General features: G+C 47.4%; 1 long non-coding RNA gene across 2 annotated transcripts; it reads left to right on the forward strand.

Annotated features, from left to right (window-relative positions):
• Positions 1 to 11,767: 11,767 nt before the first annotated feature.
• LOC140631527 (uncharacterized) lies at positions 11,768 to 16,366 on the forward strand. 2 transcript variants are annotated; one of them, XR_012029068.1, is made up of 4 exons: positions 11,768 to 12,023; positions 12,932 to 13,087; positions 13,297 to 13,447; positions 16,145 to 16,366. It is a non-coding gene; the product is annotated as an uncharacterized lncRNA (long non-coding RNA). The 2 variants fall into 2 exon arrangements; XR_012029069.1 differs by lacking the exon at positions 12,932 to 13,087.
• The last annotated feature ends 2,252 nt before the right edge of the window (positions 16,367 to 18,618 follow it).

The raw sequence follows: 18,618 nt of genomic DNA on the forward strand, positions 1-18,618 counted from the left end.
GACCTGTCCACACATACTCCAGAATGACAGGGGAAAATGGGATGATCAGGTGAGCAGATGAGGGACAGAGAAAGGCCTTGGCCTGGGGTCTCTCTGGTTGGATCTCATTGATCCCACGTCTTTGGAGCCCAGCGAGGTGCTCCCCTGCACAGATCCACACTGCTGTCAGCAGCATCACCTACTTCTTAGGAGCACTATTCTAAGACAGGAAGCACAGAAACCGCTGGGGAGAGGTTGCTGAAAAGAGGAAGCCATGAGAGGTTGGGGAAGGGTGGATGCTATCGCTCTGGAGGCCCTCAGTAACCCAAAGGAAAATAAAACCGGACAAGAAGATGATAGGAGAGGAGGAGTGGCTGATCCCTCCGATGGTTGGCCCTAGCCTCAGCTGACTCTGGTCCCTCACAGTTTGCCAGATGCTCGGAGCACCTTCCTTTACACTCATTCCCCGAGAGCTGGGCCTGCTGCCAGGGATGTCGCTGTAGCAATAGAGGGATTGGAGAAGGAAAGGAACAGGCCCTTCTAGGTCTCCTTCATGCCTGCCTATGTAACCGTGCGCTACTTTTAGCCTTGGTATGACAAGACTGCAGCAGACCCCCAATCAGCAGCTGGGGAGCTGATGGAGGGGGTCATGCTTCAAATGTAATCAAGAAAGCTTTGTGGCTCAGAGAGGTGTCCTAGAACACCAACCTCCAGTTTTTCCTGGCTCATTTGCATTCTGAGAGCAGTCCATCCCGCATACGCTCTCAGAATACTCTTCCGCCGATTTGGAGCTCAAACATCTTTGGTGGCTCCCTGTTTTCTGGGAGATAAATCTCAACTGTATTGTGTGATGTCCTAGGGCTGCCATAACAAAATGCCACAAACCCAGTGGCTTAGAACAATAGAAATGTATTCCTTACAGTTCTAGAGGCTACAAGTTAGAAATCGAGGTGTCTGCAAGGTTGGTTCCTTCTGGAAGCTCTGAGGGAGAATCGTCCCATGCCTAGCTCCTGGCTTCTGGTGTCTGCCAGCAATCCTTGTGTTCCTTGGCTGGTAGCTGCATCCCTCTGGTCTCTGCCTCCCCATCACATGGTCTTCTGTTCTGTGTCTGTGTCTGCTCCCCTTCTCTTTTCTTACAAGGACACTTGTCAAGGGATTTAAAGCCCACCTGGATAGTCCAGGAAAATCTCATCTCAAGATCTTTATTTGACTTACATCTTCAAAGACCCTTGTTCTAAATAAGCTCACATTCATAGGTTCTGGGTGGTTGTATCTTCTGGGAGCACCATTCACCTGACTACAGTTTTTGAGGGCTTCCAAACTGGGCTTTCTCAGTTTCCTTTATGTGCTCACTCCTAGACTAGTCTCGCTCACTCAGTCAGCCAGTGTGCAGTGCTTGGCACCTCCTGGGAAGATGAGGTGAAAGCATGACCTCTTCTTGGATCTGCTAGTCCTTTCTGCATGTTCTCATCTGGACCAGCCTCCTGCCCGCTTCCCTGGATCCTGTTCCTTCCCCTGCTCCCATCCATGCTCCAGTGCTCAGAGCTCTGAATCCTTGTGACTCCTCAGGGTTCAGCTATATTCTTGTCTCCTCCAAGAAGTCTTCCTTGACTCTCCCAGACCATATCGATCTTCCCTTTGGCTGCACACTCTCATCAGGGCCCCTTTGGTGCATCACAACCTGAAACAGGTTAGGGATAGCTTTGCAGAGGTCTCTGCAAGTCACTCACCAAACACGTATTGACTTCAGCTTAGCTGGAATCAGCAACACGTCTGCTCTGCAATATGAACCATGCCTGTCTGGGCACAGGATCTAAGGCCTGGGGGCAGAGAGGTGGGTACCTGCCATGGGTGACTTCTTAAAGCAATGTCACAGTTAAACTCTTCTGTTCCTAGCACCCAATAGTATTCCGGCTTTACCTATGACCAAGGGAGTCTGTGTAGTCCTTTGTTCAAATTCATAAAACAAGTTAGCAGCAAGACTTGGGACTAGGAACATTTTTATAGAATGCTATCGCCAGATCTTTTTCACTTGATCCTGCTCACCAGCTGAGGGACCTCCTCTCACCAGCCCAGAGCCAACTATATCCCCTTTAGAGTCACCTCCACACTGCTCACCAGGGTTCATCATTACACTGTTTGCTCGACCTAAAATGCGTCTGCCCCTCTCCAGGGTCGACTCTACTCACCCTCAGCACTCACAACAGAAGCTGTCTCCACTGGCATCAGAGGGAGGGGTAAAACACCACCACCTCTCCCAGGCTCCCCCTGCATGCCTCTCTGGTAGGACCCAGCATACTGTGTTAGGGCTGGCCAGGTGAAGGGCTGACTGCACCCTTGGCCCCAAGCTGTCCCCAATACGAAAGGGTTGAGCTGGGCACATTCACCTTTGTGTCCTGGCATTGAAAAGGGGCCCAACAAGTCATAGAGGGAAATCTCCTAACTTTGGGCAGTTTCCATTGGGCCAGTCTGTGACATCCTAGCCAGCTCTGTTTAGCAGAATCATTCATGCATTTAGTACTAACGCCTAGAGTCTCAAAATGAGTCCAGGCTGTAAGCTCCTCCCACTCCACCACTCCTAATTGTGGTTGACAAGAAGGTGCTTGAGGAAAAAATGAGAAATGTGTGTCAATAACACAGTACAACAATATCACATCTTCCCAGACACACTTTTTAATAGCAAAGTCAAGGAACCTTTCATCTAGGTTCACAGAAGACCAAATCTGCCCCTTGACTCAAGCTGTGTGAGTGGTGTCTTTATTTTATGGGGAAAGCAGTAGATAGACTAGCTTCTGAGGAAAACGAGAGCAATTGAAAGAATGGTGGGTGGTAATCAAAGCATCTGCTTATCGTCTATTTCTGTCTCCCCAGCTTTTTGAATTATAAATAAACAATAAAACAATAAAAATAAATAAAAAATAAAAACAATAAATAAACAATAATAAACAATACACAAATACATAAACAATAATTAGTATAAATAACTGTTTATCAATAAATAATATATTAAACCGCACTTATTTTTTTCCAGCTTTACTGAGACTTCATTGACATATAACACTGGGTAAGTTTAAAGTACAAGATGTGTTGATTTGACACATTTATACATTGCAAAATGATGACCACCATCATATCAGCTACCACCTTCATCATGTCACATAGTTCTCATTCTTTCTTTTAAAAAGATTTTTATTTATTTATTCAGGAGAGACACAGAGAGAGAGAGAGGCAGAGACCTATATAGGCAGCGGGAGAAGAGGCTCCATGCAGGGAGCCCGATGTGGGACTTGATCCCAGAACTCCGGGGTCATGCCTTGAGCCAAAGGCAGACACTCAACCACTGAGCCACCCAGGTGTCCCCATAGTTCTCATTCTTTCATATGGTGAGACACTACACATATCTAAAGCATTGGTTTGGTACATTTGGACAAATGTATTCACCTATAACACCATCAAGATGCTGAGCATGTCCAATCACCCCTACAAAGTTTCCTCTTGCTCTTTACAGCCCTTCCTTGGCCCTCTGACTCTGGTCCTAAACAATCTCTAATGTGTTTTCTGTAACTAAAGATTAGCTTGTATATCCTAGAATTTTATCCTAGAGTAGGCACTTTTTTGTCTGGTTTCTTTCATCTGCAAGATTATGTTAAGATTTGTGCATGTGGTACTGTGTATCAAATATCCATTCCTTTATATTGCTGAGTAGTATTCCATTGCAAGGGCGTACCACAGGTTTTTTTATCCATTGATCTATTGAGAGACATCTGAATTGTATCTGGTGTTTGGCTACTGCAAACCAAGGTGCCCTGGAGATTCATTTATAAGTCTTTGTTTGAACATATGCTCTTATGTCTTGTGGGTAAATACTGAGGATTGAATAGCTGGGTCACATGGTAGGTATCTGTGTAACTTTTTAAAACACTTTGAAACTGTTTTCCAAAGTGGTTGCACCATTTTATATGGCCACCAGCAGTGTGTGTATTCTGGTTCCTTCTCATTATCAACACTTGGAATGATCAGTCTTTTTAGTTTTAGCCACTTTAATGGAGACTGTTATCTTATGGTTTTAATTTGCATTTCTCTAATGCTAATGAGGATGAATGCCTTTTCATGTGCTTATTTTCTATCCATACATTTTCTTTCATAAAGTATCTGTCTGAATATTTTGCCACTTTTTGTTCGGTTATTTTGCTATTATTGACTTTCAAAATTATTTATTTAAAGATTTATTTATTTATGAGAGAGAGAGAGAGATGGAGTGTGAGCACAGGGTGAGGAGGGGCAGAGGGAGAGGGAGAAAGAATTCCAAGCAGACTCCCCGCTAAGCTTGGAGCCCAATGTGGAAGTTGGTTCCAGGACCCTGAGATCATGACCAGAGCCAAAATCAAGAGTTGGACGCTTAACTGAGTACACCACCCAGGCACCCCTGATTTTTGAAATTATTTAAATATTTAGACCTTTACATTTAGACAGGACCTTTACATTTTCTTAGTCTGTGGCTTATTTTTTCATTCTCTTCACCTTCTAAAAAGCAGAAATTTTAAATTTTGATGAAGCTCAGTTTATCAGGTAGTTTTGAGGAAGTCTGGCAACTTCTTAGTTCACGATTAGAAAAATTTTAACTTAGAACAAAGAAAGCTGAGTGGTTTGAGGCATACAATCATTTAACATTTGTGCAGAACCTACTATGCACTAGGAGCTGTGTGGCTCCATGCAAAACTGCAAGAGACATGATCCCTGGTTTCAGGATGTTCATAGCATGATGGGAGAGGTGAAACGAATTCTTTATTATATTAGGTATGTGCTATTGGTGCTGGAAGAGAGGAGCACAGTAGGTAATGGAGCTCATAGGAGAAAAGGAAAGGAAAAAGATCCAAGAGGGTGATATGGGCATTTTAAACAAGGTCTAACCCCTGAACTACACAAAGAAAACCTTTTTTGCTTTTGTTTCTGAGAAGGCTGTCTCGACCATTTATCTTCCCTTTGCATGCAGGATGAAATATTGGGCAATAGGCCTGACCTAAAATAGGGGAGGTTTGTATCAAACGGGGAGAAGAGTATGATGAGAAAGGATGTCAAGAGGAGGGGAAAAAAGACTGAGAAAGAAGAAAAAACTGGTAGTAGCAAAGAAATACCAAGGGAAGTCTCTACTCATAAAATAGAAATTAATGGATTATAGAGCAAGGGCATTAAGAAAGATCTTTGAGAGGTTGCAGGAAATGGGGGAATTAGGGCAAAGCTGAGCTGTCATGTGGAACATTTTACATAACAAACTGCTGGTTAAAGCTAATATAAGCTTTATATTATAAAGGGTAAGAGACAGCATGTGCCCAAGAGAGATGAAATGAGAGAGGATGTCGTACTTGGGCTCCAAGCCATGACTCAGAGTCGGATGACTCTGCTGAGTACCCTACGCTACTCTAGGCCAGGCCATCATCTTGAGCCTCGGTCACTCAGCTGGACTCGGAATGGAAGCTTCTAGTCCATGATGAGTTGGGGGATGGGAGGCTGTACAGCACCTTGGGGAACCCATTTCATGGTATATTTATTCTGGAAGTTGCTTCATTAAAAACATTAAGGATCCGGAGCTATAGAAATCTTCTCTTCTGCTGTAATGCAGACCAGAAGGGCAATGGAGTGCGTGGAGATGCTCAGAGAAGCCACTCCTCAGTTATTTGACGGAATCTGAGGGAGTCGTGGTAAAAGCCCAGACGTGGCCATTCCAATACAGAGCAGCAGAAAGCACAGGTTGGCGAGGGGTGCAGGACGGCGAGGACCCGTGGCCCCCTGAGGGCTTTTGTGTTTCCATCTCCACAGTGTGAACACCAAAGCAGAGTGGTCCCTGGGTTTTGCAGGGTGTAAGGGGGGACACGTGCTTCATCTCACGCAGCACCCCAAATCATCACAGCGATCTTATTTAGAATTGAAGCTGCAACTAAACAAAAAGTAAAATATAACAGCGGCTTAAACAAGATAGAAGCTTATTTTTTTTAATATAGAAATCTGGGCAGGCAGAGCAAGGGCCAAGGTAGCAGCCCACAGGGTCAGGGGCCCAGGAAGCTTCTAGATCACCACCTTGTCATCCTTGCAGTGCAGCCCTTGCCTTCATAGTCTAAGGCGGACTTTGTGTTCCAGGAGAGAGAAAATGATGGAGAAGAGAGTATCAAGGGTACATACCAGCTCTCACCAGGAAAGGTCCTGGAAGACATTATAGGACCCTGCCACTGACATCCCATCAGCCCGGATTTTGTCACATGGCCATGCAAGAGAGACTGGGAGATGGGGCCTTGATTCAGGGCAGCCATGCACCCTGGTAAATATTTTAATCCTAGGGAAGAAAGGAAAACAGATATCAGGTAACAACCAGGGATCTCTGCCACACTGATTAATCCTTCACAAAGTCCTAAATTATGGAAAATACAAAGACAGTGTTATGTGTTGGAGGCTGATTGGCCGTTGCAGTTTAGGTGTCTGGCTCCCAGTAGGAGCATCCCAAGTAAATAATTCCCCAGAAGAGGAATCCCAGGAAGCAAATGGGGGTGCTATGACTTATGAGAGAATAAGGAGATATTGGTCAGCAGAGAAAGGCAAAACAAGCGATGGATCGTGCTCTAGGGCACATATTCTCCAGTGGGGCAGATGAGCTGGAAGCCTGGAAGGGTCATGGGAAGGAAGGCAGCCATTCCGGTGTGCTCAGGGGGAGAAGCAAGAAGAAGAGGGAGAAATGTGGTAACAGAACATGAGTATCCCAGTCGTCAGTTACTGATGGATTACATTTTTCCACTTCTGGTGACTGGAGAAGAACTGCCATTGAACAAGTTCTTCCTGCACTTGTACCATGTGCAAAGTCTCCTGTTGGGACTGTGGAACAGAGGAAGAGAAGTAGGTGAGAGCCCCTGCCCTCAGGAGCTGCCAGTCTTGGAACGTCAACTCCTACGCTGAATGATGCTTGGTTAATACTTTCGAATTTACCACTTTGAAAATTTTAGCTTAGCTCATAAATATGGTAGCTGGAAACTTTTCCAAGCAGGTACTGAATACTGTTTAATGGCTTAAATCCTGGCATCAGATGCTAGCTTCCAAACCCCCATGAATCCCTTATAGACTGGCCAACCATCCTGCTTTGCTGGGGACCTCCCTGCTTTTAGCGTGGAAAGTCCCATGTGCTGGGCAAACTGGACGACCGACTACCGTAGCCCTTCACTAGCTTCATGTCCTTGGGCAAGTTACTTGATCTCTTTGATTCCCAATGTCTTTAACTCTAAAATGGGAATAATAATAATTCTGACCTTTTATGACTGTTGTGAGCATTGAATGGGAATATGTTCTAGTACTTAGTGGAATGCTTGGCTCAGTAAGTGTCATGCTACCACTTACTGTGACTGTTGCCAGAATTGTTATGAATCTGGTGGATTCACATTCTCCTGGATGGGAGCTACGTGTGGTATCGGAATAAGTGAAACTCGGCGTTCGTGACGTCGGTTTTCTGACGTATCTCTCATGAATGGCAAGAAGCTACTATTATTCTCTTTTCGAATTTAATACAGATCTCCAATTTCCCTTCTTTCACCTTCTCTGTACACTAATCACTTTTTTCATTGTCATGGGATCTGAAATGAGAATATCCTGTGAACAGTCATGTAAAGTAATTGTCTGAAATGTTATAATAAATTCACTCTTAAAAGGCAATTTTAGGAAGTTTAGAGGAATGATAAGGAAAAATTTTCCTAATGTTCCTGTTTGTATTCATTTCTTCTTTTCAACAAACATTAAAGTGTGCTATTATCAGTTGTCAAGCAATATGCCAAGTGCTGGGCACAGGAGAACAAGGAGCCCCAGTCCCTGCCCTAAGAACCTCACCTGGGGACACCTGCAAGGAAGCAAATGGACATCACTATGCTGTAAAGATAAGCATAGAGATACTCACCAGGCTGTTGAGAAATGCTCTATTTACTTGGTGAAATCAGGCAGTTTATTAAAAAAAAAAAAAGTAAATAAAATCTTTAAAAAACTTAAAAAAGAGAGAAACCCCAGAAAGCACCCCCTTCTGCCTCTCCATCTGTCTGTCTGTTTGTCTATCTCTTTCCAAAAGCCTGCCCTGAGGAAACACCATGCAGGAGCACAGCAAGAGGGCAGCCATCTACAAGTCAGGAAGCAGGACCTGCCCAGAAAATGAGTTGGCCGGAACTTTGATCTTGGACTTCTCTCCTCCCAAACTATGAGAAGGTACATTGCTGTTGCTTAAGCCACCCAGTCTGTGGCATGGTGTCCTGGCAGCCCGAGCTGTCTGAGATAATCCCCGTGATGCAGCACCATGAGGGGCCGGAACAGAGTGGCATCGAACTAGGGAAGAGATAACTGATCACTCGCTAGAGGAGGTGACCTTGAGCTGAGCCTCAAACACATGGAGGCACTTAGGTTGGGGTGAGACTGACATGGAGGACCATTCCGGCTACAGGAAATGCGGCAGGCTCAGCCAGCAGGAGGAACACAGACATCTTCCATTTGTCTGGAGAGTCTGGCGTGTGTGTGACACCCAAGAGTGTGAGACACACTGGGTCAAGTTGTGAAGGGCTCTGAACGTCCAGGATGAAGACTGTGGATTTCTCTTAGGAGGCACAGAAGATGCCTTCCCAATTCTAGACAAAAGGAGCTCCATTTAGCACAGTGCCTTGGGCAGAGTCATTGGGAGGTTTCTTAGAGGCTCACACCTAGAACGTCTTGCAGCATGGTGGGTGACAGTTAATGAGGGCACGGCCTAGTGTGAAAGTAAGGGGAGGTGGGCAACAGAGATCCAGGAGGTGCCATACGCTGAATCTTGCAGCTGTTGGATCCCGATGGAAGGAGGGTGGGAAATAAATATTACTTACAACGGTGAGTTGAAAACAAAGTATGTCCATAAAATCATCTTGCTGACCTGCCGGTTTCTAGAGCACTTACTCCTGGAGGCATCTCATACTGGGGATGAGAACATTTAAGCTGCGTGGTTAACATCAGGGCACAGGCCTTTGGCTCTTTGTGTTATGCCAGCCTGGCACCCAGATTCGAGCCTGAGTGAAGAGGCCACTAAAATTGGTTGTGCGACCAAGAGTAGAATGAGCTTTGGACCAAAGGCCGCGCTTCCCTTCTAGGCCATCTGAGCCCGAGGTGCCACCCAGCAGGTGGAAAAGCACCACTATCCCTCAGAGAGATCAAAGCTGAGAAGTAGAGTCAGAGGTCGAAGTGTTTGCAAGAACACTGCTGTGGAGACAGCAGCCCCCGGGGACAGCCCACATTTGGAAAGCTGGAGAGGGAGGGAAACGCAAGAGTAGACTGGGAAGGCTTTTGAAGAAGTGGATACAAACCAGGATGATGTCAGGTCAAGGACCGCCCAAGAAAGGAAATGAGGGGAAGAATCGTGGTCAGTTGTGTCAATGGCTGTAAATTCTAGGAACAGAGGACTGAAAAAGTTGGCATTTTTTATGAGACTGAGCAGCCCCACCCCCTGGAGGAGAGAATAAACAGCCATCTGCCCTGGATGGCTTAACTCTTCCCCCGCCTGCCAGAGGGAAAGGTTTGGGCCAGATGAGTCCAGGGCCCCTCGCGTGAGCCTACACACTTTGGTCTCCTGTCCTCTTAGCGGGCCATTCTTCTTCCCTGGGGTGTGACAAAGGTGTGCATGGGAGGCTCAGAGAGCAAGCCGGCCCTCAGGCAAGATGCTGGAGAATGTTTCGGGTAAGGAGAGCTGGACAGTAGATTTCAAAGCACTTGAAGAGCCACTCCGTTGCTGCACGAACATTAATGAACATGTGGATCACTGGTTTGTGAGGCAAGAGATCCGGAGGGAGGCCTGGGATTCTTTATTTCCAGTGAGCTTCCAGGTGCTGCTGACGTGCCTGGTTGTCCGACCACCCTTGGAGCTGCAAAGGTCTAGGGCAGAAACCATAAACTGGTAGCCCCAGCATCACACATTATATGCAAGTGTGTTTTCTTAGCTTAGCATAATGTTCTCAAAAATTAGAATGAGTCGACCACGTTTGAAAATCTGAAGATTTCACATTGGGGAAAATTAAAAAAAAAGAAAAAATCCACGTTCTGTCTTCTTTTGAGAAGCCTCGGATCTGCGGCCATCCTGGATCTATACTCCCACTCCCAGAGCTGCTCTGCAACTGCTGGAATTAGCAGGGTGGGGTGCCCGCCAGCCTCCCCGGCCTCCCCTCCTCTCTCATCATCCATGCTGCCTGCTGGCCTGTGAGAGCCTAGAGGTTTCCATTCCGGATCTAGAGCCAAGTCCCTCGTTTGGCAGAGGGGAAACTGAGGCCAGAGAGAGAGATGGCAAGAGATGGGCATGGGGGGGCGGGGGGTGGCCTTCCTGTAACCTGTAGGGTCTCAGTGCTGCTTCTCTGGAATGTCGAGCTCTGCGAGGGGTTCTGTGACCGCCGGAGACCCGTGACTGCCAGGGACCCTTGCGCAGGATCCCGCCGGGGACCGACAGCAGAGGCTGGGATCCACGTCAGGACACCGTGCCCAAGCTCTTCCCTCGACGACACACGGCCCTTCTTGACCATGTCCTTGATTAAGAAGCAGTCCAGGTTGGAGAACGTGGGCCTAAATCCCCCATCTTTGTGCCTCCCTCCAAGACCTCTCCTTTTGTTTCTCGGGGAGGGGCCGGGGCAAGTCAACTCACAAAAATGTGCTTCAACAGAATGAGATCCCGGAGTTTATCTAATAGGCAGGTTGGGAAAAATGAAAACGCTAATTACTTGAGGGAAAGCGTGGAAAATGAGTCAGCTGATTGGGCCACCAGGCAGCCAGTAGCAGCAGATTTTTTTTTTTTTTACAGGATAATGACTTATTCTGGGGGATTTCAGCCGTGCACACACACACACACACACACACACACACATACACACACACCAAAAATAATTCCAAGTGTCTGCTAGCAAAATCCCATGCTGCCAAACATCACATTTGAAAATTAATGTGACAAGCTGGAGGCCTGTTTGCCCCAAGATCAGAAGACAATAAGAGCTTCCTCCCCAGGAAGCTTCACAGGGCTGAACCCCAAAAGAGCCCAGTGGAAAACCTAGAGGGGCAATGCCCCACCCGGAGGCAGTGGACGGGGAATCAGCCCTCGGGGGGTTGGGGGGGACAGGCTGCCCTCCTTTGTCTGGCAGCCACGGCCCAGCCTCCGAAGTTACCGGCGATGATCCCCTGGAAGCTGGTGGGGCTGCACGTTAATTGCCTTGTTCATCCCATCATTAAAATGATAGGTCCTGCCGCTGGGAGGGGGGCTGCCTGCTGGCTGGAGAGGCCTCCCAAACCGGGCTCTGCGCTGTGGTTTGGGGTTCCCGCGCGCACACTGGACTCCCGGAACCGGGGACCCCGGGGCCCCGGTTCCCGCTCCCCGCTCCCTGGCCGGCGATGGAATTAATGAGGCCCGGGCAGCCTCGGATGCAGGCACACTCTGGTCCTTTACAGCTCTTTGTCTGCAGCGGGCTCTTGTCTTTCATTGCTGGCTGCCGCCCTGTCTCTGGGGCTGATGCAGCAGCCAGATAATGAACAGAGGATCGCGGCTGCGGAGGGGCGCGGGGGAGGGGCCGCGGGAGCCGGCCTGACTTATTATTCCTTCACTCTCAAACAAAACAAAATCATTGGCCTGCCAGGGTCATTAAGGACCTCGGGGTTGTCATAGAAACGACCTTTGGGGCCGGGTGGTTGTTAATGCATGAGTGACTGCCTGCATTGTGTGCGCGGGGAGAGGTCAGAGTTTTGTTGGTGGCTTAAGAAAGAAAGAAAGAGAGTGAAGAAGAAAGAGACCCAGCACAAAGCCAGGGCTGGGGGGCTGACATTCAGAGGGGCGCGCGGCTCGCAGCACTGATTAGACGGCCAGCATCCCCGGCGGCCGCACGTAGTAGGCGCTCAGGAAGGGTCTGCAAGGAGGAGGGGGCGCAGGTCTCCGGTTAAAAATCTCCTGTCTGTCTCCGCTCCCCATGCTGCACCCCGGTGTCCCCCTCGGGGGCCACTCTGCCCATCTGCACGCTCCCTGGGAAGTGCTTGGACAGGTCAGGGTTCCAATCGAGAGAAGCAAACTTAGGTGCAAGTGTTAGGGAAGCTCCGATGTGTTGGTCAAGGATGGGAAGGTGGTCAAGCTCCCCGGCCCCGAGGGGGGGGTGTGGGGATCGGGTTGGGGGTGTCTAGGCAGGGGCCGTTGCCGGGGAGAAACAGCAAGGCAGGGTGCGAGCCCTGGGCTGTACAGATGAGCTTGGAACCCACTTCCCAACCAGGGCAGTGTGGGCCTCCTGCCAGGTCATGGTCTGAACGCCCCCCCTGTGATGCAGCGCACTCTGCGGACTGAGAGCTTCCCCAGGGACGGGACCGTGGCTTTCGGAACCAGCCACTAGCTCACTGCGGATCCTCCTGCAAATCTTCACCGCCTCAGTTTCCCCATCTGTGACTTTAGAGGCGGCCAGGTGGCGTCAGTGGCCCACCTCAAGTCTACTCTGTTGTCTGAGCGACAGTCCTGCCAGGATTTAGGATTTTACTTCCCAGGAGGGAAGAAAATCTTCTTAGGGCGTTCTTTGGGTGATGCCAGAACCATTTGATTTCTCAGAGAAGACTAAGTCTGGTCACCTTCCAGGGCACCTTCCAGCCCTCTTTTCAGTGAAGAAGCCAAGGCCTCCCTATGATCCTTGAATGGCCTGAGTGAGGTCCAGTGGGAACAAGCATGTCAGGGTTAGTCTGGTTTCCGATCTCCAGAGGCCTCCCTCCCCTGTGCCAGGCAACCCTTTGGCCTAGCCTGTGCTAGCTACAGTGCCTGAAGCCTGAAACCCGTGCCACCTTGGACCCACAGCCTATAAACTGGAAGACATGCCCGTTAGCATTAACTTCTGGGGGCAGGGGGGAGCTTCCTTTTAAAATTGGTTCCAAGGATCTGTCTGCTGTCCTCCCTCATAACCTAGCAAATTCTCAGATTTTGCTCAAGCAGATCACGCACAGAATCCCCTCATCAGCTCATGAGCTCTGGGGCCCAATGGCTACAAAACCTACTCTCTGAAGGAGCCAGGAACAAGCAAATACATCATCCGGGCAGAGGGCAAAGGTCTGCCTTGCACTTCCTTGCTGTTTGGTGAGCACTTTGCAGGGACTTTTAATGAGGGGACCTATCACAGAAGCTGGGGTGCAGGTGCCCCAGAAGAGCAAGGACCAGGAAGGGCAAGGAGGGATCTCACAGCGTGTGGTACTTGCTCTGGAGTAGCAAGGGGGAATTGGAGGTTTGATTTCAGTCTTCCAGTTGATTCTCATGAAAAGGATTTGAAGCAGCTATCATCTCCATAGGATGGACGGACAAGGGATCAGATGGGAAGAAGTGAGCGTGCCGGGTTCCAGGTCACCAGGCAGTGAGTGGAGGAGCAGAATCAGAACCCAGGCCCGCAGGCTCCACAGCTGTCACTGTTCCATCTGCAGTGCCGTCCAAGCCACCACCTGGGTAAGTCCCAGAGAGAAAGCAGAGAGCGAGAATCGATGCTCTTATTATTTACACTCATGTGGCACAAAATGCTATGTTCAGCGTTATTCAGTTTACCTTTGTTTTTGTTTTTAAAATCTGCACAACTGATTTGCCTAACTGTCGGGGCTGCTGCCTGGCACCTGCTCCACTGTGTGCACGTCAGGGAGGGGGCTTTCTCTCGGAGCTGAGAATTTTCTCTTCCCTCCCAACTGGTTGCAGAAAGACAGAGGCCGGTGCCCAGCTTGGATTCTAGCCCAAACCCTGCTAAAACCTGCCAAACCCTCTGTGTGGCACAAAACCTTCAGATCAGAGCTGAAGGGGTTATCTCTTTTCAACAAACTGAATCTTCCTACCCGGGGATAGAAAATCTCCTGAGACTTCTGGTTTTACTAGAGGTAAAGAGAACCCAAGAGCAAACAGGTCAGCATTCTGGTCCTAGGCTTCCAATAAAACAAATGAGGAGTTGCTGATTTGGAGAAAAGGCCCCTGGCTAGACATTGCTAGCTTAGCTGGGGTTGGGATTGCTAGATCGCACAGTGATCTTGGGCCAGTCACTTCCTCTTGTGGATCTGTTTCTAGTTTTCTGAAATGTAAGGGAGCCAAAATTGATAAACTCCCAGGTATTTGTCTTTAATGAAGTTTAACATGAGCTTCTAAAGTAGAGGTACATGGGTGGTGCAGCGGTTTGGCGCCTGCCTTTGGCCCAGGGCGCGATCCTGGAGACCCGGGATCCAATCCCACATCGGGCTCCCAGTGCATGGAGCCTGCTTCTCCCTCTGCCTATGTCTCTGCCTCTCTCTCTCTCTCTCTGTGACTATCATAAAACTAAAAAAATAAATAAATAAATAAAGTAGAGGTACTTCCTGGGAGGACAAGGAACCATCTAAGCCAGCAGGACTGAACAGAGGATTTTACTTTGCATTAATGTGTTCCCCAAGGGACCAGGATAAAACCTAACATTATAGAAAATGTCTTGAATATTTGCATATTGCATACAGAAAATTTGCGGGTGGTGTTTATATAAAGCAGGATGCTTATTTCTCAGGGTGGGGGGAGCGGGAGCTAACAACCGAGTGCCTCCTCTAGCAGGTGCTTTGCACACAGTACTGGCTCTTCAACAGCCCAGGGGTGCATCGTTTTCATTCAACACGTAATTAAGTTGAAGTCCAGAGCAGTGACCATCTCAAAGTTACTTCGTACTGGGAAGGGATTTCCTTGTTCCTTTATGGCATTTTTTTTTCTCCTATAGCTTAACAGGATGGATGTTCATAGTAGAAGAGAAATGCGTGTTAAAATGCCAAAGAAGTGGATGTAGAGCAGTAGTTTTTGCTTCTATTCCTGTACAAAATGGGAGAGTTGGATGAGGTGGTCTCTAAGATCTATTTCACTTTGAAACCCTAAATTTGAGCTACTTATTTAAACAGCATTCTGTTTAAATTCTGCTAAAAAGATGCATTCGGGAGCACAATACACCCAAGAAATATTCCTAGGAAAGCATGTTTCATGGTCAAGTGTGTTTGGAAAATATTCCCAATCATACCTGCCAATGAGAGATTTATAACGTACCTTATAATGTTGAAAGTTCTGATGAGTCCTACAATGAAAGTTTATACAAATATTTAATCTATTTCCTGGTTGTATTGGATTCTGGACCCTTTTTTTCTCCCCCACCTAACATTTATTGACATCTGGTGAAACTACTTTGCTATGGAACACGCTTTACAAACACTAGAATAATTCTAAAATTGGTGAATCCTCATCTCCTTCGATGCTTGCCTTCTAGCCTATTCTCTGTGGGTAGTTCTATCTCTGGAAGGATCCTGGGCAGGGAGCGGGAGTGGGAGGAGAGAGTCCATTTTAAGCTACCCGGGGCCCATGTTCAGTGTCTGCTTAGAAGAACAACTCATCCACAGCGCTTAAAACTTCCGGAGAATTCTGGAAAAGCAGGAACCTGAACTGAACCTGAACCTGAACTCAAATCTGAACCCTTTCACAGGCAACAGATACTGCTGCAGCAGTTTTTGAAACTTTGATGCAAGAAATATGTTGATGCCCTCTCTGTATTTATATATAACCCATTTACAGAGACCTAACGTGATAGCCCTTCTGTTTTGAACAGCCCTTTAAGGAACTGCCCCCTCGGCTGCCCTTTAAGTGGGAAACACCAATGTCCATATAGACTGGCTTCCCCACAGTGCCTGTCATTTATGGAAATTGTTCCTTTAACTTGGCATAGTTAGTTCTTAGGTCTCCTCTGTATCACTAAATGACACTTCCTCCAGGATGGCTTCCCTGACTGCACGCTGATCTGGTTGGCTTTTTCTACCTGCATGACCCTTTTTTTTTCCTCCCCATGTAATGTTTCATCACTATAAGAGCAGTCTCCAGGGCCAAAAATTATACATTTAAGTGGTTCTTCTCCTAACGTTTGCTTCTCCCATGAGACTGCAAACCTCATGAGGACAGGGGCCCTGGCCTGTCTTGCTCGTGTTGCACACGCACCACACGGTACAACCAGCAAACAGTGGGAACCGAAGAAATATTTGTTGGGCGAGTGAATGCATGAACGAATTTCTGTGCTAAGAAGTAGGCCTCATCTGCCCGGGCCCTCCCTACATCAATGCCTTGAGCTCTTCTGCTCTCAACTTTGATGTCGCTTTTCTATTGAAATTCTAGCTCCCTCTTGGGATTTGATGCATGCGCTGGTGTCTCTCATCTCCTGACCTTGGCTCCCTGCCACCACTCTTGGCTACATCACTCACACACGGCGAGGTCACGCCCACCCATCACAACCACCACAGCCCACCCCCCCATCCACCCCATCGGGCTTGACCCCAATCATATTCCCGAGGATGGGAAGACCACCAAAGGGGCTTGTGATTTGTTACCTATAAATAAAATCACTGACTCTTAAACATCAAAGCTACCTTAAAGGCCATTTATTCAACTTCGTCTTTTGTCCAGTGAAGAAAGTCGCAACCAGACAAGATAGGTGAATTGTCCTTGGGCAAGATGAAAAAGAAGTCTCTAGGTGTCCCTGCAGCAATCCATTCTGTGTCAGCATTAATTTCAAAACGGTGTCTGCTTGTTTTTTTTTTTTTAATAAAAATTCTGATACACTCCTGGCTGTTGAAAAGTATGAACAGATCCAAAAGTCCTGCTTACAGAGCATTGTACCACTGCAAGTGTGTGTTGTTCCTTACTCCCATTTTACAGATGAGCAAACTGAGTATGATAACGATCATGAAATTAGTGAGCGCTGCTGCTGGCCTGTCTGCCTCCAAGTCGTCTGCCCGTCACTTTTTTTGATCCCCGAACACCATTTCAAATTACAGTGGCCTCTAGTAGACCACAAGCTACTGAAAAGTTAGAGATCCAAAAAATTTAAAAAATTTAAAAATTAAAAAAAAAAAAAGAAGAAGAAAGAAAAGTTAGAGATTGCATCTTATTTGTCTCTGGCAACACCAGAGCTTGAAGCAGCCCTTGGCTCAACGTTGCTTCCGTGAAAGACGAGTAGGATTCAGAGAGGGCCGTACATTGATCCAACAAATGCTTAGAAACCAAAGATAAACATTTACCCCCTTAAGCTGAATGAACACTTATAGAGAATGATTTGTTTTATTGCAAATGTTTGGGGAATAAAAATCTGGACAAATCTTATTGAAAGAACGTGAATGAAGGTATAATTGCAGTGACGGGCTACCCTCCAAATTTACATCTAGAGATGGTGATAGAAGGAAGGTAGCAACCACTGAGGGAGTATGTCCTTACCAGTCGACCTGATATAACTGACACACGCACCTCTGTGTGCATGTGTGTGCATGTGCGCCAGTGTGTGTAGTAGTAGTAGTAGTAGTAGTAACTAGACGATTTGAGATAATTGTTTGAAATTTGTTAAGAATCTGCATACATGAATATGAATATATGGGAAGAAGTGCAATTTTAATGTTTTTTGTGTATATATACATATATATATATATATATATATATATATATATATATTAACCCTTCTTTAGAGGTTCTTAACAAGTAGTCTCAATAAATGTGATTTGACTGGTAATGAACACATTGAGTGCCTCCAAAGTGCCCTCTTTGTCCTTTTGCATAGCTTCCAGCCATCCCTTGTCATGACATTTGTCACTTACTTAAACGAGCTCTCTTTTCCACTTATGTCACCAAGGTGAACCTCACCCACGCCCCGGCATGTGAGACCCAGAAACTCCAGAAGGAGAGGGTATTTTAAGCTAAGTTTGTATGATATGTAAAACTGTAGTCTTTGCCTCCCAAGGATCGCAAGGAATAGAACTGTGAAGGCGGGTTAGCACGTTGCTTGGCACAGGGCACGGGCTCCAGCCCCAGCCACTACTTATTAACGCTCGGTGGGGAGGGGGCGAATCCCGGCTGCAGGTGGGAAAGGCGGGGCAGAAAGAAGGGCCTGGCGACCAGATAATGCTCATTTTGTCCAGGTCTCCTGGGATTGTTTTGGTAATTACTGCAGCTTCTTCAACAGCTTGTGACTTGTCCGGTGCCAGGGAACCTGGATTCGCATTGTGTGATGCATAATTCATACGGCATGGACAGCAATTATGAGCTAATTGAGGGGTGTAATGTTTAAAGAAAGGATCCATTATGAGGAACATAAGGGACATTGGGAGGGAAGACGCTCTTGAATCCATGGAGGCTCATTCTCTCTAATTCAGCTTTCTTTAAGTTGACTCTAATTGTCTCTTGAAGGGCACCGAAGTTCTCAGCTCCTGCAAGAGGCCCTAGGGGTGGGTGGCAGGAGATACTACTCCTGTGGGAAGAGGGTTCCGGGTGGGCTGGGTGGGCTCCTCTTCCTCGTGCTCTTGAGTGGTTAATGTACCTTACCTATTCCGGGCATACCTCACCCTACTGACAGCCATCCAGGTTAACACGAATGAGAGGGGTGTAGTGTTACCGTAACCATAATTTCTGAATCAAAAGTCAGGACCAGGGACGCCTGGATGGCTCAGCCGTTGAGCATCTGCCTTGGGCTCAGGGCGTGACCCCGGGGTCCTGGGATCGAGTCCTGCATCAGGCTCCCTGCATGGAGCCTGCTTCTCCCTCTGCCTGGGTCTCTGCCTCTCTCAGTGTGTCTCTCATGAATAAATAAATAAAATCTTTTTTTT

This window comes from Canis lupus, chromosome 4, assembly GCF_048164855.1.
Source record: "Canis lupus baileyi chromosome 4, mCanLup2.hap1, whole genome shotgun sequence".
NCBI classification, from domain to species: Eukaryota; Metazoa; Chordata; class Mammalia; order Carnivora; family Canidae; genus Canis; species Canis lupus.